This window comes from Pyrus communis, chromosome 10 (assembly GCF_041283825.1).
Source record: "Pyrus communis isolate YQ-2024b chromosome 10, ASM4128382v1, whole genome shotgun sequence".
In the NCBI taxonomy this organism is placed as follows: Eukaryota; Viridiplantae; Streptophyta; class Magnoliopsida; order Rosales; family Rosaceae; genus Pyrus; species Pyrus communis.
Genome location: NC_142574.1, coordinates 23,543,892 through 23,567,689, shown reverse-complemented (window position 1 = coordinate 23,567,689; position 23,798 = coordinate 23,543,892). Strand labels below are relative to the sequence as shown.

Here is a 23,798-nt window from a genome sequence, read left to right as displayed (position 1 = left end):
TAACAATTCAATTTGTTAACGTTGTCGTTTGTAAAAAGTGCATGCGGTTGAGCTGCCTTAGGCCTGGTTTGGTACTGAGGTGATTTTGAAAAAAACTGGTATAAAAAAAAGCTGGGAGCTGTTTTTGTGTTTGGTAAACATTCAGCTTCAGTTTTTTTTTTCACAGTTTTGGATGAAAAAAAGCCAAAAACAAGAAGCTGCAAAACCCAGCTTTGAAAAACCGGTTTTTTTTTCACATCTGTTTTACATAAAAGTCTACCAAACACTATAATACTGTTTTTTTTTTTTTTTTCAGAAGCACTTTTACAAAAAAAGTTTACCAAACACTGCTGCTTTATTTCACAGCTGCTTATTCTCACAGCACAGCAGAAACATTTTTTTTCAAAGCACAACAATACCAAACCAGCCCTTAGTTTACTCTCCAAGGTCGAAAGTGTAAAAGAAAACTCTATCTAGCAAGCACTTTAGATCAAGTTTAAGCACATATCCATCACCATAAATTAGATACTTAATCCTAGAATATATGCAGTACCGTTCTTTTGTAATTAACTTTCATGCAGCTCAGCCCCCCTTTTCCTACGAGTTTCGCAGCTGATATTCTTGGGAAATTTGTGTTCCAATACCGTATTTCTTAGCTCACACTCAAATCTCTGTATAAATTAGTTTATCCCACACATCTTATCTTCCATATTTCCATATTGAGAAAGCAGTAATTCGACAACATTTTTCAGTCACCATATAAACCATGCACGCTCTGAAGCTAGTCATGATGCTGATTCTCTTGATCATTTTCACAGCCAAATTTCCGTCTGATCATGTTGCAGCTGCTGCTCGACCCCCGGGCGGCATGATGAAGCCCAAGACTTTCGGTCCAAAGACGGCGTTTCTACCACAAGCTAGAGAGTCGGTGCCAACCCCCGGCCGCAATCCATGCAACCCTAGGCGGGGAGGCGGCAACAGTGGTTGCAACTGATTATAATCAACGAGTAAAGCTCATCATAGATCATCTCAAGCACCTGCTCTAAGAAAATCACAAGAAAGCAAAGTAACTATATATATATATATATATATATATATTTGATATATATATTTTTATTCTTGGCCGTGTATGTATATTTTGGTAGTATGCATATATAAAAATATTTTATATATTTTTATTCTTGCCCGTGTATGTATATTTTGGTAGTATGCATATATTTTATTGGATTCCGAGTCTCTACATTTATATTTTGTGCATTTACAAAAGTTCTTCAGTGTAAACTAGTACATCACGTATCATTATATAAATGATGAGATATATGTGTTAAAAAATTAATAACTTAAAAGATAAAATCTCCCACTATTTATATAATAACACATGATATACCATCCATATTTCGATCACAATGAAAAATTTATCGTGCATTTACTCATTTCGCTACTTCTTAGATCTGCAATTAAATTTTACATTTAAAAGAAAATGAATTCCCAAACTGACAGTTAACTGTTGTCGTCAGTTTGTGCGTGCCTTCTCTTTCCGTTTGCCTTCTTTCTGCTAACTACATTGGAAAGGTAGCAGAGATGAACAATTACCAAATCAAGAAATGAAGGTTCACAGAAAGAAGAGAAATGTGAGAACGAAATGAATGAAGCTTTTGTATTAAACTCAATGAACTAACTTTACTATATGTTTACAATAGCTATATATAGCTGACTTGTCACATCCCGGCCCGGGGCGGATCACTTCCCGGGCCCGCTCCACTACCGTAGCACGATATTGTCCGCTTTGGGCTTACCATTCCCTCACGGTTTTGTTTTTGGGAACTCACGAGCAACTTCCCAGTGGGTCACCCATCATGGGATTGCTCTAGCCTCCTTCTCGCTTAACTTCGGAGTTCCTACGGAACCCGAAGCCAGTGAGCTCCCAAAAGGCCTCGTGCTAAGTAGGGATTAGAATATACATTTAAGGATCACTCCCCTGGGCGATGTGGGATCTCACATGACTAGAGGACTAACTAACTCTTTCAACTAACTATTACATCATCCAATCCTTTACAACTGTTTTGATGAGCTGGCAGAGATGAGTTGGCAATGATATATTCAACATCCCCCCTCAATCTCAACTGGGTTTCCCAGCTTGAGATTGAATGAGCACAACTCAATCTCGGTAGAAATTCAACTCCAGCAGACCTCAATTCATTATATGCTGCATAATACTGGGGAAATCTTCCCCTTGGTCCACCAAAAGCTTCTTGCCATGTATCTATCAAAATTAGTATCTTTTCCCTAACATTCAAGTCTGGCTTCTGCTTTACTATTTTGACCATTTCATGCAAGATATCACGCTCAACGATCTGCTGAAAAACATTTTCACCACAGTTCTTGCTCACAGTCTCCAATCAAAATCAACATTCTGAGAAGACCTTCAATTTTCACAAATTCCAACAACAAGCATTACAATAACAGAAATCAAGAAACACAACCTTCTTCGGCAATCGGCCTTCAATGAAGAAAGGGAACAAGAACTGCACTCCGGCAATCGGCCTTAATGGAGTTGCACATAATAACAACAAACAAAATTTTCCAAGAACGTTACTCCGGCTATCGGCCTTTAAGGAATAACACACAATATCTAAGACAGAACTTTTCACTCCGGCTATCGGCCTTATGGAGGAAACAAAATGCATTCAACACACTTTTGGCAATCGGCCTTTTTCGAGTGCACAAATCTGAACAATTCTGAAGTATACGGCTATCGGCCTTGACACTTCCAAAATTCCCAAGAAAATTCTCACTGAGACATTATCACAAACAGTTGATATGCTGGAAAGAAAATTAGTAATCTAAAAAAAAACCTGAGAACTTGAATCTTGAAACCCATAACACACTGTCCTTACTCCGAATCACTTGTAGACACCTCCTTATTCATTTCTTTCTCTCTTTTGGCTAGGCAGTGCACAGACATACCCTGCTTCTGGGATCAATCGACTTCCAGTTAGAGATGTTGTGCAGCAAGAAATTTCATCACAAATCTTCAAGAATTACAGTATCAACCCACCAGTTCACAATTTGCAAACCACAAAACTATCGTAGAACAAAGAAATGATAAAAAATAAAAAAAAAATCTAAACTTTCTTCCACACCAGAGAGCAGAGCACTGATCAAATTCGTAGACAAGCAATAACTAACAACTTAGATCGCAATTTCCCATGAAATCTTGGGCAACTCCATCAGTTGCAGGAAACCCAGAAATTAAATCCAAAGATACAAGCTTTTCATTCGCAATATTGGGAATTTCTTGAAGGTCTTCAAGATTGGTCCCAGAGACTTGGCCCAAACTCCAAATATATCAGCTTGCTGAATTTTTCATTGACGCGTGGGATCGAATCAGGCAAGAAGCCATTAGCCAACTACGTTCAGATCATGCCGTCCAAGACCCGTTACGATTTCGAAAACCCAGATATCACTTTATTTCTGAAATCACAGACTACGCATGGAAGATGAAAAACCCAGATGTGATCTTGACTTCATTCTCTCTTTCTTCTTCCCTTATCAGCATCTCTATCAGTGAAGAAGGTTTTAGGGATTTTGACCGCGTCGACGGCGACTGCATTGTCTTCTAGAAATTGAAATTTTATATATGAACCATGGATGGCGAGAGGTCCGTGAGATCTCACGTGAGCTCTGCATCCCCATTAACTCTGCAACCGTCGCAATCAAAGCCGTCGACCTCGACCAATCCACGGCCGATTTCTAGAGCAAGCTACGTGACACCAAGACTCTGTTCGATTTGTATCTGGTGACAAATTTTCGGATTTCGGAACACCCTCAACATCTTGTTCTCTGAGGATTCAGCCCATGCTAAGACTCAGATTCAAGAAAACCCGGAAGGAAAGTATTTCTGGCATTCGAAGCAAGAAACGGAGAAAGAACCCAAGAACAATCACAGAAGCACCGAAAATCTAATGAAAATTTAGAAAGAAATTAAGCTATATACAGATGAAAACTAATAGGAAATGGAACCACCAGAATCAATGGCGTGAGCCTGGAGGCTCTGATACGATGCTAACTACATTGGAGAGGTAGTAGAGATGAACAATTACCAAATCAAGAAATGAAGGTTCACAGAAAGAAGAGAAATGTGAGAACGAAATGAATGAAGCTTTTGTATTAAACTCAATGAACTAACTTTACTATATGTTTACAATAGCTATATATAGCTGACTAGAGGACTAACTAACTCTTTCAACTAACTATTACATCATCCAATCCTTTACAACTGTTTTGATGAGCTGGCAGAGATGAGTTGGCAATGATATATTCAACACTTTCACCCATCAGATCTTCCTTACTTGTGACGTCAAACTTAAGTTTTTCACCCTGGAGAGACATATTTATGTATTCTTTTATGTTTAACTTGTACTTATTTCTGATGGATGGTGAAGTTCATGGAGTAGGATTTTCTTCTCTTTTTTTTTTCCTTTTTTTTTTTCTCGTTCTATTTGAACGGTCACGGTTAAGTTACGTTAACATCTTATATTAACTTTTTATAGCAAGAGAAAGACAAAATAAGATAATGTAAGATGATGAGATGAAAGGGGATGAAAAAAAGAGAAGAGAGAATTTTAGTCTGAATTTCATACCCATTTTGTTTTGCATTTTTTATCCTTTAATTATCTTTGCTTTACTCAATACAAAGACATAAACTCTGAGTAAATAAATAAATACAAAGACTAAAAAAAAAAAAAAAAATGGAAAAACTTCATCAATCATCACCAACTTTTTAACGGGTCCTACACTATAGTTTGTCGATGGGCTTGGAGACTATTTGGGTTCCAGTTATTTGGGTCGGCCCATTATCCTTAACTCCGTCACGTTTCCGTTTGCTGAGCTTGCTAGGTTTCCGTTTCTGTAATTGCTATGACTTTGTATCAAACCTTTATCTGTTCGCATTGGAGGCTTATTAATGAATATTCAAGTTTCATCAAGTCTCTGCCTGGATTTTGGACTTTTTTGTGAGCCGATTTTGTGCTTCCTAAAACTCCATCAGCTTTAATTAAGCAGTAAATTCATGGTCTTTGTGTATGAATATGAAGTATCGTCAGGATCTGCCAATTGGGTAAGTCTAAATTTCTCAACTTGTTCGAGTTTCATCGTTGTTTTTGTGGTTTAAAAACATTTTTAGGAAGTGGGTAATTTTAGTTGGACATATTTTATCAAAGATGTTATATTTGTGTAGACATGATTCCCTGAGATGTGTTCAAAGTTTGGAACTTTAATTGTGATCCGGTCGTCAAGTTTTGCGAAAAGATTGCGAATTTCTGTAGTGGGAGTAAGAAATTTGAGAGCTGTATCGGGAATTTCTCTAGTTTTAGCAGTTTTGTGTTGTTTGAGATAGTTGTGGAAGGGGAAGAGAGGTTAAGATGGGTGAGAAATTTTGGGTGAATGAAGAAGACAAGGTCATGGTTGAGTCGGTACTAGGTACCGAAGCGTGCCGGTTCTTGATTTCACTGGCTTCCGAAAATGTTTTGTCAGATTTGATTAGGCCGTCGGGTAAATTGGGTGTGCAGCAGGGGCTGTGTCAGCTTGTCAACGGGTCGAATTGGAATTATGCCATTTTCTGGCAGGCTGTTGGCTCGAAATCTGGTGGATCTGCCTTGTGTTGGGGTGATGGGCATTGCAGGGATACCAGGGATGGTGGAGCTGGGGACGCGAATTCTAGTCGGGCTAGTAGTTTGGAGGCAGTGCAGAATAAAGAAGAGGTGAAGAAGCGGGTGGTTCAGAAGCTCCATGCATGTTTTGGTGGTTTGAATGCGGAAAATTATGCAAGGAGGTTGGATGGTGTGTCAGATGTGGAGATGTTTTCTCTCACTTCAATGTGTTTTGCATTTCAACTTGATTCGATTTCATACTGTGGTCCTGCAGAGGCATATAACTCCAGAAAATCAATTTGGGTTTCAGATGCAGGTAGTTGTTTACATCATTACCAGTCGAGATCATTTTTAGCAAGATTGGCTGGGTTTCAGACTGTGGTGTTTGTACCAATGAAATCAGGAGTTGTGGAACTTGGTTCGGTCAAATCAACTCCGGAAGAACAAAGTTATGTGGATATGGTTAGAAGTGCGTTTGGGGAATCTAGTCCCATTCAGCCAAAGGCATTTCCAATGATATTTGGACGTGAACTAAGTCTCGGGGGTCCAAAATCACAATCCGTTAACATTTCCTTTACCCCGAAAATAGAAGAAGATTTTGCATTTCCTCCAGAGTCGTTGGAATTACAATCAGTAGGTACTTCAAATGGATTTCCAAGTGAGGGTGGTGAAGTAAAACTGTTTCCTCAAATGAACCAGATGATGGTTGACGGATTCAATACCCAGACAAGGGTTTCAAGTTCGGAGCTGCTTAAGGATGAGTCATCGCCACAAGTGGATGAGCAAAAACCCAGAAAGAGAGGGAGAAAGCCTTCCAATGGGAGAGAAGAACCATTGAATCACGTGGAAGCAGAGCGGCAGAGGCGCGAGAAGCTTAACCAGAGGTTCTATGCACTAAGAGCTGTTGTTCCTAACATATCGAAGATGGATAAAGCCTCTCTTCTTGGTGATGCCATTACCCATATCACCGATCTCCAGATGAAGATCGGAATCATTGAAACTGAAAAGCAGATGGTTAACAACAAGGGAAAGCTGTTAAAAAGTTAAAACGGGGTTTTATAATGAAATTTATATGAATGATTCAAATGAAGATTAAAAAGTTAAAACGGGGTTTTATAATGAAATTTATACAATAGATATACGTTATTCAAAAGATGCAACTTTTGCCTTCCATGAGAAACAAAGTATTATCCACTATTCTAAAATCTCCCCTTAGGCCCCTCCTAAAAGTTAGGCGGCTGATCATCTCCCTGATTATTCTTAATACCTTGGAAAATTAAGAAGGTCGTAACTAGGCTCTTGCCTAGCTCGCCTAGGCCACAACTTTGACTTAGATAGAAGTTACATAACTTTCATTTTGTATTTTTCTTTTTAATAAATTGTAAGAAACTTGTTGGATATTTGGATGAACGTTCATTATATATTTGTTCCCCATATTTTTAATATGTTCTCATACTTTAGAATCTATATGTTATTCTATTTTGTAATTTATGTAACCCAATACAAAATTAAAAAATCACTTAGACTCCCATCTACATCTTTATCTGCCGTCCAGCTAGCACCTAATGCCTTTTAGAATTTTAGTATTATCTAATTTAGTAGGCTTATTTTTAGCAGTTATAACTAAAAGCAAACTGAGTTGGCCTATTATTGTATATGGAGCGTGAAATTTATATAAAATGTCAACCACAAAATAGCAAAACCCGGGCATCACCAAATTAATGCAGTACAGTAATTAATGGTATTCTTCTAGGGTTTTATGTGGAAGCTCAACATTTTTTTCCATTGACAGTGACATTTTTTTTAACAATAAATAATATCTACCTTAAGGAAAAAAAAAATTTAGGATTTAACTTGCCACTGGACTAGGGTATTATAATGCCATTCATTACTTGCTATGTGTTAAACCAAAATAATAAAAGACTTTCCTTATTAAGTTTAATTAAAAATTAAATTACTACATAATTAATTAGGTAGTTAATTAAAATTGAATAAAAAGAAACTTTATTTACTCAAGCACACTTCCAAGGACGTGGATTGTCTGCCCTCCTCATTTCATATCATTCTCATCCCCTCCTATTTCTATGGTTACGGTTAAGTCATATCAACATTTTATATTCCCATTGCTTTTTGTCTTATTATTTCTATAAAAAAATCAATATAAAATATTGACGTGATTTAATCGTGACCACATAAATAGAAATAGATGAAAAAGGTATGGTATGGGGGTAGGCAGACAATCCAGGTCCCACCTCGAGGCCTCCTTCCTGTCTTTCCCGTCCCCACCAACCCACCCCCATCATCTAAATCAAGTAATCAACCCACAACCAGAATATACATCTTCTTCATCTTCAATTCATAAAACCTGGTAAAACGTTGTTGTGCACCCACCAATCATCAAATTTGCATAAACGTATAGCAAATATTGTTCTTGTGTTGTTTTAGAGTTTACAGAGTGAGAATTGTTAAGAATAAGAAAGGAGAATTTTACACTGCTACTTCTCTGTGTATTTGATCAAACTCTCTTTCAATTAATCATACACAATAAACTTTGGAAAGGTCAAATCAAGCAAATCTAGCAACCTTTAAAATTAATCAAAGTAGCATATTCTCTTTATCAAAAAAAATAAAAATAAATAAAAGTAGCATACTCTTACCAAGTACAGAGGCTAACGTACAGGCCGATAGAAGCCCTCTAACAAATGAAAGGAAGACCATCAATGAATAGGGAGTAACCAAGCGAGGCCGTTGCAGAAAAAAATTAAAAGAAGAAAAATCTACTGGTGCAACTCTTAAATTCACGGATTCAAATGACCTGGGAGGGGGTGGTAGTGCCTACTGGGGTTGCCGATGGAGGTATACTGGGTTCGGTCAGTGTTTCACATTTCTCTCTAACTTCTCCCTTCTATATATTTTTCAAAGGAAAAAAAAATACACACACGTCTTTCTCTACCCGCTGTGCGAAAGACCTTTCTTTAATCACGCACCACACGCAACTTACAAATCCTTTATATATTTATCTATACAGATTGTTTCACTTATTGTTTATGTCGTTTGAGTTTAGATTGTGTGAGAGGTTTTAAGTATTGCAATAGAATAACGTATTAGAAAAGAATTATTCACAAACTTTTAGAAAAAGCGATTAAGGCAATTGAAAGAAAAGCTCACCAATTATCCTGTAGAATTAGAAAACAGAGAAAATGAGAAGGTTTGTGCCTATCTTAAGGGAAAAAGATCATTGTTGAATCCTTTTTCTAGGTATTCTAACGATTCCGTGATCGTGACCGTTTATCGTATATCATATGGTCAGTTTTCGTTAGATATTATTTATATTTAATTTTAAATTTTAAAATAATTTATGATCATACGATGTACGATAAACGATCACGAAATCTCTAAAATTCCTAAAAAAAGAACTTCGTCCGATCCTTTCCCTATCTCAAGTAGTCTCAAGTACCACTACTGGAATATGCAGGGAAAAAGTGGAAGGTCTGAGATTCATCATTGCCTCCAACATTTTCTTTTCGACTTTTGTTCAGTGCTTTGAAAAATGCGGGTGGAGCGACAATTTTGTTTTTACAGTGGTTTTACAAAATTGGAATCGTAAGTTTAATTTCAGTTGCAATGTGGATAACTATCCCATAATCTCTACTCTGCTCAACCGCTCCCTATTTTTTTTTTTCAATAAAATGAATTTTAAAATTTTGTTTCTTGACAAAATTATCTCTGCATTTTGTCATTGATTTTTTTCCGGCCAATTTTAGATTGTTTTGGTTTGAGAGGTTTTTATGTATGTCCACTTATTTTTGGTGAAATCTTGTGATTCAAAGTGGAGTTATGACATGCTAATAGTAGAGATATATAAACAAGACATATTTGTCGATTTATTCCCCAAACTTGTATGGAGTTGCCAATTTTTCCTTAAACTTTAATTTTAGCCGATTATCCATTTGAACTTTTATAATTAAGGAATTTTCCTTCTGAACTATAATTTTAACCGATTACCCCCTTGAACTGTTATAAATAGCCAATTTTCCCCTAGTGTTAGATTTTAAAATTTTTCAGTCAAATTTTCATCCATCTTGATCACAGAAACAACACATGACAGCTGTATGAGAGCAAAAATAATGAAAAATTGGATGGATGAAAAACTGAATAAATTTTTTTTTTTAAATCTAACGCTAGGGGGAATTGGCTATTTATTAAAGCTCAATGGGGTAATCGGTTAAAATTCAAATTCAATGGAGAAATTGACTAATTAAAAAAGTTCAAGAAGATAATTAGTTAAAATTAAAATTCAGAAGAAAATTAACAGCTGCATACAAATTCAAAAGGCAAATCAACAAATACATGTAAACAAATATAATATCTGCAGAACGTGTGGCCCGGCAAACTAGTGAAAACAACTTCCAGCAAATTATAAGGGAGTTGCATAAGTAACTTTGAGTTTTTATTTCCTCAAATTGTCTAAAAATTATGACTTGAATACGTCAGCGCCATTTTTCCTAGGAGTTTCAACCACCGACGTTTTCGATCTGTATACATAAATCATCATAGGATGAGGCCCAACTCGCGCACTTGATCGAAGTGAGGAAAAATAATTATGTTTATGCGATTAGATTCATGTTTAATTTATCTTTCCTTTAACAATTAATTATTTAATTTCTTAATGTTATTGTTTTAAAAATATATATATATATATATAGCATAAGCCAATCAGTGCCACACTCATCATATAGAAAGCACTTGCTCATCAACTTTGTCACCAAAAACACAATATACACTATATCATAAAGTGTATCAATAACTGTGTCAAATTGGCAAGTGCCAGAACACAAAACAACAAAGCCCGACACAAATAACCAAGTTTACTGAATTAGCCACGCACAATTAAATTGACTAGGCAGTCATAACGTGTACATATGTATGCTGACCGTTTTGGATGCGATCAAATGTCGATCACACTAAGTGCCAAATCCCGACACCTCATTGCAAAGGATTTCAAGTACCGTTTGGTAAGCAGACAGGACGAGACGGGATAGGACGGGACAGAACATAGATTCCGTGTATGTTTGGTACGCGCAGGACGGAACATGACGATTGTTCCGTTCTGCGTTTGGTACATGTTGGACGGAATGGAACGACTGTAGAGTCGCGATCGGAGGTGCAGAGACTGTGGGGCTTCCAGAAGTTGAGCTGCTGCTGCAACATACATAAATGTATCCCTCAAGCTCATCCATCTTGCTCCAAAAGCCCATAGGCCTAAGACCAAGCACGACCGGTCTAACGCGCTATGGCTCCACCCCGGGCTGCCTCCTAAACTCAATCGTCGATTCCGTTATCGGAACCACTGCCGAATTCGACTTCTCATCCCTTCGATCACAGCCCTGATCGGCCACTACTTTTCTGGAGACGATCACGATGACTCTTCCTCCCTCACTAGCTCCGAGTCAACTTTCAAAGTGCATTCATCCAACGACGACTATAAGGACGCCAGCACTACCAAGCCATTGTTCCGATCATACGGCTTGAATGAGGTTGGATCTTCTAATTCTTCTTCTTGTTTGTCGTTGTTGGCGGCTCTGGTTTGCCAGCGAAGCTCTCTAGCTAGCTTCCCCAACCATCTCACATATTCTCAAATTTCTTGCCTTTGGATGGCTTCCCCATTTTCTGAATACTGAGAGATGCCATGGAAAACTAGGGCTCGGATGGAAGTATGGAGGAAGAAGAAGGAGACAGAGAGGTTGATATCTAAGGAAGAAGACAATGGGAGAGAGACATTTTTGTCTTAAAATGTTATAATTTTGTGTTCCACGGATGTGGTACGAGTCGTTCCAGGGGGTAAGGCGGAACGAAAATTCACTCAAAACTGGTCCCGTGGAATAGGGCGTTCCACCCGTTTTAGGCGCACCAAACGTGGGACGGAACGCCTCATCCCACTCCGTTCCGTCCCGTCCCACGTACCAAACGGTACCTTAGCGCACGCATATATACACGAAAATTAGTATTCAGTTTCTAGTTATTAATAATTATTGACTGAGATTCTACTAGTTTTCAAATTATAATTGAAGTTTTCAGCATAATATATTAATGAATTTATGTATAAGTTAAATTTTTTTTTTTCAAAATAAAAATTAATAATTGATTTAGGTTTTAATACTCACACCCTTATTAAACTCCTAATTAATTTTCAATTCAAAATGTTTCCAAAATAAAATAATAATAATAATTTAAACAAGTTTGTACCCATTAGTTTTTTTATTTATAAAAAAATCTTAAATGCAGTCATTCATATATATATTTTTATTTTTTTAAGGGTAAATTACACATTCATACCTCAGGTTTGGGGTCTATTTCAATTCCTTACAACATCTTCAACACATTTCACTTTCATACCTTAAGTACTATTTTATTTCAAAATAATACCTTCATTACATTTTTCATTCATTGATCTATTAAGTGCTGACGTTGCTGCGACATTTGTGCCACGTGGATGCCAAATATGTGCCACATGGCAAAAAAAAAAAATTAAATTTAAAAAAAACTGAATCTTCTTCCCAAAAATAAAATAAAAACGCAAAACCCACCCCTACCTCCTTCGCAATCCCTCCCCACCCCTCTTCTCCCTCCCGAGCCTCCCAACCACCTCCCTCTCCTCCACTCTCTTCACCTCCCCTCCCATCCAAAAACCCACCTCATCCCACCCCACCCCCACCTCCCCCGCAAACATTTTTTTTTTCTTTTTTCTTTCTTTTCCCATTTCAAAGGGCCAAACCAAAAATCAAAAGCCTTGTTTTTCATTCTTCCAGTTCAAAATCCCAAGTATTCTTCCAAGTTGCAACCCAAACCCCATCTTAAAGCAATCTCTTTTTGTTTTTATTCAGACACAGAATGGATTTTGGTGGCGGTGGCGGTGACAGAACACCCACCAAATCCAAATGGAATACACCACAAGCTTAAGGCCTCAAGAATTCAGAGAGAGCCCTATTCGTATTCCCCCAAAAACTCATCGAGAACCAACAACAATGGCACGACCACCAACGCCATGGTCTGCAGTAGCAGCAGCAATTCGGTGGTGGCGGCTCAAATCCCGACAACTCCGAAAGTCTCAACTCCCATATCTGAAACCTGTCTGCATCTCGTGGGTCCGATTGATGTCAATTCGAGGTTAGAATGAGAGAAGGGGGAAGAGAAAAAGATGGTGGAGGTCGCCGGAAATAGGTGGGTGGGGTGGGATGGGGGGTTTGGTCTCGGGGAAGACAATGGCCTTTTTTTTAAAAAAAAGGGTAAATATTATAATAATTTTAATGCATTAAAAATTATTATTTTTGCCATGTGGTGTGCCACGTTGGCAGCCACATCAACACTTAACGGATCAATGGATGAAAAATGTAACAAAGGTATTATTTTGAAATAAAATAGTACTTAAGGTATGAAAGTGAAATGTTTTGAAGATGTTGTAAGGAATTGAAATAAACCACAAACCTGAGGTATGAAAATGTAATTTACCCTTTTTTTAATCTCAAAATACCCATTGTTAAATATTCCAATTTATTATATGTAAAATAAATCATTTTTAATACAAAATGTACCCATTTTTTTTGTACAAAATCAATTCAATTTTTTTCTAATTCACTTTTTAAACTTATATGGGTATATTTTATTTCGTTGATTTATTTTCATGTCAAGTTTAATGAAAGAAGTTTAATAATGTTATTAAATATATCTATTTTTACTTTTATTTTTTGAAAAATGCACTCATGTTTTGGTACAATAATTTTTTCATTAATTTTGATAATCATACCCATGTTTACACACACACACACACAATGAATTGGAGATATAATTTAGCCTTTAATATTTTTAACCCATAACTGGGTTTTATTTAAAATCTCATTAATATAAACACTACAAGTTTCAATTTTTAATTTAAAAATATAATAACTCACATAGAAATACATTATAACATTAAGGTTTGTATCACAAATGGTCTCTGAAATTGATCCATCCCATCAAGATTGTCTCTAAAATTGAAAATTGATCAATGCAGTCCCTGAAATTGGGTGTCGAAAATCAATGTGGTTCTTGCATTACAATTCTGTCAAAAATTCTGTTATGTACTAATATTGTCACAACCCGTCCCGGAATTTTAATTCCGAGGACGTGAAGTTATGAAAATGCCCTTAAACGGGACTAAGGGGCGTAAAATATGTTGTAACTTGATGATTTGGGGATTGGGTAGGATCCCACCTCCCTCAAATCTCTCCCTCATTCCCGTGCCTTGTCTCTCTCTCTCTCCTCCCTCACAAATCTCTCATTCTCTGAGAGTTCTCTCTCTCTTCTTCGAACTCACACAGACCACCCACAAACCACCCCAAAACTATACCAACGAAGGATCTAAGACCACCATCGTACTCCTGAAGACCACACGAACACGATGGTACCAATTTCAGGTGAGTTTCACTTCGGAAAACATGGATTTCAATTTCACTGTGCGTGTGCACTGTTCATGCACACGTAAAGATTGATGTTTTTTGGGATTTTGAAGCTTGTAGGAAGCTTGGTGAGGTCCTAAGGAAGCTCGGAGTGCTTCGTTTGAAGGATTTGGACGCCGGGATCACGAACAGTAAGTCCGGCCGAATTTTTGTGATTTTTGGAAAAGTTTGATTCCGTTGTTTTTAGGCCCTAAAACTAGTCCAACGTGGTAGATTATGATTAGGGCTTCATTTTGGTATAGATTACGTGAAAAATGGACGTAGGAACACGGAGAACGACAAGTTCAAAGTTTGGCCGGAGCTGTCGGGGCTTTTTCCGACGAAACCACGGCGAGTTAGGGGTCAAGGCAGGTATGGATGTGTTCGTCTCGTCAATACCTTCATTTTGATATATAGTACGTCGAAAATGGTTAAGAAATGAAGAAGTTATGACACTTTGAAATTTACCCAGAAATTCCGGCAAAACACTATTTCCGGCGAAACCAGTCCGGCGACGCGAGGAAGAAGACGCGCGCGTGGGCAGCGCGTGAACAGGGCGCGTGGGGGCGCGTGAGAGCTCCAAATTGAGTTCTGAAAATTGTCACGCGTTCGTGACGTCGCGTAGATCACCGTGGTATATTCATACACCCAAATTGAGTAACGTATGAGAAAGTTATGGACGAATGTTTGGTGTATGTGCGTTAAATAACGTCAATTTGGTTACTTTTTGTATAGGTGAAAATTATACAGAGGAAGAATGTAACCAAGCTAAGGGAGGTTCAGGGACCTATGAGACGTCGATGTGATCTGTGAGTGGGCAGTTACTTTTCAGTATATATATATACGTATGCTTGACGTATTTCCCAGAAATCGTATTTTAAAAGAAATACGAATTATATATCCTGTCATATATGCATCATATTTTAATATGTGCATTACTATAATTATGCATACTGTTGCATGGTGCTGAGGAGGCCAGGTAAGCTACATTTGAAATACATTTGATATACGTACGAAATACGTTTGGAATACGATTGAAATACTATCATCACATGCATTGGTAGTGGCATACATTTATATATGTGTATTTGGTGCTGTGGACGCACAGGTAAGTGCCAGGTAAGTGGTATTCCTGTTTGTATTTCAGTAGTAGTTTGAGATGTTAGAGAGCTCATAATCTGCACCCCCGGTGTTAGTGCTCCCGCCCAGGGCCAGGGCACAGTCCTTCACGTGATGTTCACCAGCACCACACGCTCGCCTTGGATCCAAGTTAGGTGCAAGCCTTGTCGGACAGACTACATTAGGTGGTTCCGACTCGTAGGTGACCCGCGATTATTCGCACAGTCTTCACGTGATCGTAGCACTAGAGCGTATATATTACACCCAGTCCTGTCGGACAGACTACATTAGGTGGTTCCGACTCGTGTGCAGATTCAGATGTTGAGTTGAGATTGGAGCTCTATATGCAGCGGTACATGTCACATTAGGTGACTCCCGGCTGCCAGATTATATGTTATTGATGTGAATTACGCTTGAGCATTTATATTTGATTATGAGATTCTGTTGTGGTATATTCTCAAGCATGAATGGCATATTGTGAGCATGAATGGCATATTGTGAGCATAAATGGCATATCATGGAGCATGATTGACATATCTATACATACGTATATATGTTCATTTTCTGGGAAACTATATTTGTTTTACGGCGAGGGGTTAGTATATTCAAAAGAGAAAAGAAGGTTTTGAATAAGTTCGTTTTGCTGACCCACTCAACTTTGTTTTGCGCCCCTCCAGGTTCAAGAATTGAAAAGGTGTGGTGACTACGAGGAAATTCAACGGTGTTCTGACAGAATGGCCAAAAATTAGGACTCACCTTTGGGTGTTTCATCTTAGAAATTGTATCTTTAAAGCTTCCGTACTGTGTAAATGGTTACGTCATTCTCACGTGACGGCCAGCATGCCCTCCTTCGGGACGGGGTGTGTCAAGTTGGTATCAGAGCCTAGTTTCAATCTTGGACATCTTGAGAAGTTCTAGTGAATTCTGTCAGAACTACACCGCCTCGTAGCAAACCACGTAGTTAGAGGAATTTAGTCTCCCTGATTTAGCTGTTAGGGGAAACTATTATTTTGGTGATTCAGTATATTATTTAAAAGGGACATTTTAAGATGGGTTATGAGTTGAATTTGAATCACCTTATGAAATGATGAACCTGAGGGAGCAAAGTGATGGATTAACCAATTAGAAAAGATGTTTTAGATTATGCAAGTAAAAGGAATCTTCCTTTTGACAGAAGGGTTGAGACGACTACCTGGTTTGAGTTATGAACTTGTATCCTGGTGGAAACAGGAGTATAATTCGTTGTCACCAAAGGAAACAGCCGATTGAGAATTGTTTAAGGACTTGTTTAAAGAAAAGAATTATTTCCTTTGGCATCTTACGGTGGTAGAAAGCAAGAGTTTGCAAATGTGAGACAAGGAAAGCTGACGATCAATGAGTATTATAGAAAGTTCTCAGACTTGCCTCGTCCCATTCGAATATTGCTGCTATTTTGATTGAAGTGTTATATTGTTTTAGGCTGGGTGGCATAAGGCAGTGGTATTTTGGGTGACCACTATCCATTGTAATCCTTATCAGGAGTATACAAGATGTTGTTGAGCCTTAAGGACTCTGAGATTATGTTCAGCGAAAGTAAAGAAGAATGATAAAAGAATGGGAATCAAAAGAGGACGATAAAGTTAATGATTCGTCATATCAAGAATATAGAAAGATTCAGAGCTTCAAAAGAAATGAAGCTAATTTTAGTTCTTTTGGCAAAGGTTTTAATGCCATTGACCAGAAGCGAAGTGATAGATGTATTGGTAATCCCAGATCTCAGAGACAAGGTGATTTTGGTAAAAGAAATGTACCCTTGGGCTGTAGGTACAATGATGGACACCTTTGAGAATGTAGGCGAGAAAGCATTGGACGCTTTACAAGTGGATAGATGGGACATAGAACTGCAAATTATGTCCAAAGCCAATAGAAGCCTTAACAGTCATCTTTGCCACAACTGGCGCCGATCCAGCAAGTTCCTGGATCTATTAATTATGGTCAGTTAGGCCGTGGTGTACACGAGCGAAGTATTTACACTAATAGAGATTGTGGGAGACAACAACAAGCCCAGGGATGTGTTAACCACACATCACTGTAAGGTACTCAGAATTATTTGGATTTGATTAGGGGTACGATAATTATTCTTAATGACTTAGCTAGAGTCTATTTGTTGTTAATGTAGAAATTTTACGTTATTATTGTTATTGCCTAGAAAGTAGTATTTAAACGCGGTTGAGACGTGTGTATGTATTTCCCAATGAGTGGCAAAATAGTAATATTACACTCTCGAGAGTTGTTGCTTACTTATCGAGACAGCGATGATTTATCAGTATTGCGGGCTGCAGACCGTAATATTAATAACTTATTCGTGGATTCGTTAAGCAAGTAAACCGGTAGGTTATCCTATGTTAGTATCGTACTTATTTAGAGTGCTCAGTATTAGTAAAGTATGTATTGTTGCCAGCTACTTTTGTTTCATTAGATTGTGGATTTCGATGTTATTCTAGAGCATATTATGTTATATACAGTGATGAGTTGCAGACCACGTGAGGTGGTACTGAATGTGTGCAAGATATACATGATATGATGAGTTAATTATGAATTATATGCAGCCGAGGGCTGAGTTGATTAGAATGAAAGAGTATGGGCTATGTTTATAGCCGAATGTTGAATTGATTATATGTTATTTTCCATCGGTCTGGATGACTAGAGATTACTTTTGTAAGTATGCAAAGTGAAGTGAGGCAGACCGTTAATTATGCTGTGAGAGCAAAGAGATTATTATCAAAAGGCTGCCAAGGATACTTATCTCATGTAGTGTTAAGAGATGTCACTTCTAGTAGTGTGGAAGAAGTGGGAGTAGTCAAACATTTACCTGACGTCTTCCCTGAGAATTTACCTGGATTGCCGCCAGTTAAAGATGTAGAGTTCACTATGGATTTGTCTCCAGGTACAAACCATATATTATAGAATGTTGCCTTTTGAACTAAGAGAATTGGAAATTGGTTGATAAAGGTTTTTATTCAACCTAGTACATTACGTTGGGGGAACCCCAGTTTATTTGTGAGAAAGAAAATGGACGTTAAGGCTGTGCTTTGATTATAAGCAGTTGAATCGAGTAACAATTGAAAACCGTTATTCGTAACCTCACATTGATGGTTGTTTGATCAGCTTCTAGGTGGTTGTATATTTTCTAAGTTTGATTTGAGGTCTGGATATTATTAGTTGAAGATTATCGGTGAGGATGCCCTTATGATAACTTTCAGGACTTGTTAAGGTCATTTCAAGTTTTGGTGATGCCATTCGGAGTGACGAATGCATCTACTACTTTATGAATTTGATGAATGAAGTATTCCAATGATATCTAGACCGATTTTTTTTGTTGTTGCTATTGAAAAGATTGATAAGACTAGAGCAAAGTATGCTAAACATCTTAAATTGGTATTACAAAAATCGAGGGAACGTCGATTGTATGCTAAGTTTAGCAAATGCCAATGTTGGATGAATCAAGTAGCATTTTTGAGATATGTTATATCTGCTTCAGGTATTCAAGTGAATTCATAAAAGGCAGCAGAAATTGAGAATTTAGAACAATCACGAATCGTGATTGGGATTCGAAGTTATCCTAGCTTAACAAGCTATCATGGACGGTTCGTGAAAGGTTTTTCAGTCATTGCTTTGTCATTAACGAGATTGACGAGAAAAGAGGTTAAGTTTTGAGTGGGATGATAATTATGAGTAAAGGTTTCAACAGTTGAAGTATTCCTCACTCATGCACGTATTTTGGTATTCCCAGAGAATAGTGGTAATCATAAATTTTTAGTGATGTTTCTTGAATGGTATTGGATGCATGTTGATGCAAATGTTAGGGTGATTACATACGTTTCACGACAAAAGGAACCTCATGAAATGAATTACCCTACTGGTGATTTGGAAGTCATGATTACCATTCTTGCTGTGAAGTTATGAAGACATTATTTGTGGTAAGAATACAAGATTTTTACGAATCCAAAAAGTCTCCAATATCCATTACTTGGAAGGATTTTGATATAAGGCAGCGAAGGTGGATTGAATTGTTTAATGAACATGATTGTACGACCAGGGTGATCGTAAAATTGTTCTAGCTGATGCACTTGGTGAAAAGACGGTGGTAATAATTAATGTCTGGCACGCTTGCCAAGATTGTCTTCTTGTGGATTGGAAATCAACTGAAGTAAAGTTGAGAATGGAAGTTTGAGAAGAAGTTGTAATTGCTAATTTTCAAGTTAAGTCTTTTTAGTAAGGTCGTACTCAAGACTCAAATGGTTAACGAAGAAAATTAAGAATTAACCAAGGCAAAGAAAGAAGGGAAAAAGAAAGATTGTTGAGCTCGAGAATAGGATGGTTATGATTGAACTTGAAGTGATAGTTGATCAATGTACCAAGTTAGTACATTTACTCCAGTGTTGAGTAACAACCACAATGCAACAGTACTTATATGTTTTATGGAGAAGAGATTTGGGTTACGGAACTGCTGAATTTCTTAAGTATGTTGGTTGCACAGTTTCCAAAGTAACGCCATAAGGACCATGAAATGTGTCGATTTTTGTTGATTTGTGGAAGAAATACTTCTGGATAGAGAAGATTCGATCACGAAAGAGTTTTGGTAGGCCCTGAAACTATGGATGAGTCTTCTCAAAGTATTCAGGTGATTAAGTTTAACCAGAGAGTAGCCAGGAATGGCAAAAGAGATTAATAGTTGAACATGTCACTAATCGAGTGTTTAACGTGGATGATCTTATAATTTTGAAGTTTTCACTTTAGAAAAGTATGATTCGGCTTGGAAAGGAAAGCAAATTAAGTCCTAAGTACCTCGGACTTTATGTGATCATCGAAGAGTAGGTGAAGTTGCTTGAATTACTTCCAGAGTTATTGTAAGAGCATGATGTGTTTCATGATTCAACATTTTTAGAAATTTCATCACGAAAAGAAATAGTGAGATTTGGAAAGGAGACAAAATAAGTCTTAAACACATCAGACCGTTTTTGAACACTAAAGGAATCGATGAAGTTGCATACAAGTGGTGATGTCTTCAGAATTGGCTAAGGTGCATAATGTATTGAGAATTAAGACAGTGTAATTGGTAAAGAATTTGTGAAGAAAGCAGTCAGTGGAAGAAATTACGTGGGAGAAGGAGAATCGGATGAGAGAGATTTATCCGAAGTTATTGTATGAGTTTAGATGATTAAGTTGGTTGTTGGAATTTCGGGGACGAAATTCTATAAGGAGGGAAGGTTGTCACAACCCGTCCCGGAATTTTAATTCCGAGGACGTGAAGTTATGAAAATGCCCTTAAACGGGACTAAGGGGCGTAAAATATGTTGTAACTTGATGATTTGGGGATTGGGTAGGATCCCACCTCCCTCAAATCTCTCCCTCATTCCCGTGCCTTGTCTCTCTCTCTCTCCTCCCTCACAAATCTCTCATTCTCTGAGAGTTCTCTCTCTCTTCTTCGAACTCACACAGACCACCCACAAACCACCCCAAAACTATACCAACGAAGGATCTAAGACCACCATCGTACTCCTGAAGACCACACGAACACGATGGTACCAATTTCAGGTGAGTTTCACTTCGGAAAACATGGATTTCAATTTCACTGTGCGTGTGCACTGTTCATGCACACGTAAAGATTGATGTTTTTTGGGATTTTGAAGCTTGTAGGAAGCTTGGTGAGGTCCTAAGGAAGCTCGGAGTGCTTCGTTTGAAGGATTTGGACGCCGGGATCACGAACAGTAAGTCCGGCCGAATTTTTGTGATTTTTGGAAAAGTTTGATTCCGTTGTTTTTAGGCCCTAAAACTAGTCCAACGTGGTAGATTATGATTAGGGCTTCATTTTGGTATAGATTACGTGAAAAATGGACGTAGGAACACGGAGAACGACAAGTTCAAAGTTTGGCCGGAGCTGTCGGGGCTTTTTCCGACGAAACCACGGCGAGTTAGGGGTCAAGGCAGGTATGGATGTGTTCGTCTCGTCAATACCTTCATTTTGATATATAGTACGTCGAAAATGGTTAAGAAATGAAGAAGTTATGACACTTTGAAATTTACCCAGAAATTCCGGCAAAACACTATTTCCGGCGAAACCAGTCCGGCGACGCGAGGAAGAAGACGCGCGCGTGGGCAGCGCGTGAACAGGGCGCGTGGGGGCGCGTGAGAGCTCCAAATTGAGTTCTGAAAATTGTCACGCGTTCGTGACGTCGCGTAGATCACCGTGGTATATTCATACACCCAAATTGAGTAACGTATGAGAAAGTTATGGACGAATGTTTGGTGTATGTGCGTTAAATAACGTCAATTTGGTTACTTTTTGTATAGGTGAAAATTATACAGAGGAAGAATGTAACCAAGCTAAGGGAGGTTCAGGGACCTATGAGACGTCGATGTGATCTGTGAGTGGGCAGTTACTTTTCAGTATATATATATACGTATGCTTGACGTATTTCCCAGAAATCGTATTTTAAAAGAAATACGAATTATATATCCTGTCATATATGCATCATATTTTAATATGTGCATTACTATAATTATGCATACTGTTGCATGGTGCTGAGGAGGCCAGGTAAGCTACATTTGAAATACATTTGATATACGTACGAAATACGTTTGGAATACGATTGAAATACTATCATCACATGCATTGGTAGTGGCATACATTTATATATGTGTATTTGGTGCTGTGGACGCACAGGTAAGTGCCAGGTAAGTGGTATTCCTGTTTGTATTTCAGTAGTAGTTTGAGATGTTAGAGAGCTCATAATCTGCACCCCCGGTGTTAGTGCTCCCGCCCAGGGCCAGGGCACAGTCCTTCACGTGATGTTCACCAGCACCACACGCTCGCCTTGGATCCAAGTTAGGTGCAAGCCTTGTCGGACAGACTACATTAGGTGGTTCCGACTCGTAGGTGACCCGCGATTATTCGCACAGTCTTCACGTGATCGTAGCACTAGAGCGTATATATTACACCCAGTCCTGTCGGACAGACTACATTAGGTGGTTCCGACTCGTGTGCAGATTCAGATGTTGAGTTGAGATTGGAGCTCTATATGCAGCGGTACATGTCACATTAGGTGACTCCCGGCTGCCAGATTATATGTTATTGATGTGAATTACGCTTGAGCATTTATATTTGATTATGAGATTCTGTTGTGGTATATTCTCAAGCATGAATGGCATATTGTGAGCATGAATGGCATATTGTGAGCATAAATGGCATATCATGGAGCATGATTGACATATCTATACATACGTATATATGTTCATTTTCTGGGAAACTATATTTGTTTTACGGCGAGGGGTTAGTATATTCAAAAGAGAAAAGAAGGTTTTGAATAAGTTCGTTTTGCTGACCCACTCAACTTTGTTTTGCGCCCCTCCAGGTTCAAGAATTGAAAAGGTGTGGTGACTACGAGGAAATTCAACGGTGTTCTGACAGAATGGCCAAAAATTAGGACTCACCTTTGGGTGTTTCATCTTAGAAATTGTATCTTTAAAGCTTCCGTACTGTGTAAATGGTTACGTCATTCTCACGTGACGGCCAGCATGCCCTCCTTCGGGACGGGGTGTGTCAAATATGGCACATAAATGAGTCTCACAAATTTAATTAAATATTATTATGTGAATTAACAATACTTAAATAATAAAATATATTTTTTATTTTTCATAATTAAAAACTTAAAAAATAAAAAAATAAGAAAAGAAGAAGAAGATTATTAAACACTGTTCATCATCTTCTTCCCCGCCCACCCCTCCCATTACAGCCCCCAACGCATCTCCTCCCATCCCATGAAGTTGTGGGTATCTTTAGAGTGTCGCCGTCAGACTTGTGCCCCAGTTCCCAGGTTAGTTGAAAAATCCTGGCCGCACAAGTGGTGGGCATCGGATCCTCCCACCCCATCCTTCCACCTTCGTGTGGCGATCCCTCGACGACCTTCTAGTCAGTTTCGGCGCCGTAGAATCGAATACCGGAACAATCCCATGGATAGAGTTCACGAACCCAGAAATCTAACCCATCTTCTTCACCTAAAACTAACACGAAAGTCTAACTCGCCTTCGATTCGACTCCATCTTCTTCACCAAAAATCTGCCGGAGTCAAGAATCTGAGAAATTTTTCAACAACCCAGATGGAAAACACTAAATCAAGATAAATACGAGGAAATTTCAAGAATTTAAGAACAAGAAATTTCAAGAACTTAAAAAATTAACCTTAAAAAGTCCAACTTTTTGCGGGAAGAGGTGATGAACAGTGTTTAATCATCTTCTTCTTCTTTTCTTTTCTTTTTAAATTTTTTTTTTATTATTTAGTATTTTAATTCACATAATAATATTTAATTAAATTAGTGGGACCTATTTAAGTGCCATATGAACACATAACGGAATTTTTTATAAAATTGTGACATAATTACCACATTGATTGATTTTTTATTTCAGGGACAATTTTGATGGGATAGACTAATTTCAGAAATCATTTGTGATAAAAACTCTAATATTAATGTTGAAGACTTTAATAAAATACAGAAAACCATCGATGTTTTGACAAACATTGACTTTGATATATAT

At 37.9% G+C, this 23,798-nt stretch overlaps 3 long non-coding RNA genes and 1 pseudogene across 4 annotated transcripts; 3 read left to right on the top strand and 1 right to left on the bottom strand.

Annotated features, from left to right (window-relative positions):
* Window positions 1–2,390: 2,390 nt before the first annotated feature.
* Window positions 2,391–3,081, bottom strand: LOC148693751 (uncharacterized). Its single transcript, XR_015952711.1, has 2 exons — window positions 2,835–3,081; window positions 2,391–2,773 (listed from the first exon to the last, which is right to left on the bottom strand). It is a non-coding gene; the product is annotated as an uncharacterized LOC148693751 (long non-coding RNA).
* Window positions 3,082–4,893: 1,812 nt separating this feature from the next.
* On the top strand, window positions 4,894–7,073 carry LOC148693750 (transcription factor MTB3 pseudogene; annotated as a pseudogene). The gene is made up of 2 exons (XR_015951908.1): window positions 4,894–5,098; window positions 5,219–7,073. The product of XR_015951908.1 is annotated as a transcription factor MTB3 pseudogene (transcript).
* Window positions 7,074–14,402: 7,329 nt separating this feature from the next.
* Window positions 14,403–16,438, top strand: LOC148693749 (uncharacterized). The gene is made up of 3 exons (XR_015952754.1): window positions 14,403–14,476; window positions 14,577–14,738; window positions 14,840–16,438. It is a non-coding gene; the product is annotated as an uncharacterized LOC148693749 (long non-coding RNA).
* Window positions 16,439–21,119: 4,681 nt separating this feature from the next.
* LOC148693748 (uncharacterized) lies at window positions 21,120–22,809 on the top strand. The gene is made up of 3 exons (XR_015952767.1): window positions 21,120–21,193; window positions 21,294–21,455; window positions 21,557–22,809. It is a non-coding gene; the product is annotated as an uncharacterized LOC148693748 (long non-coding RNA).
* The last annotated feature ends 989 nt before the right edge of the window (window positions 22,810–23,798 follow it).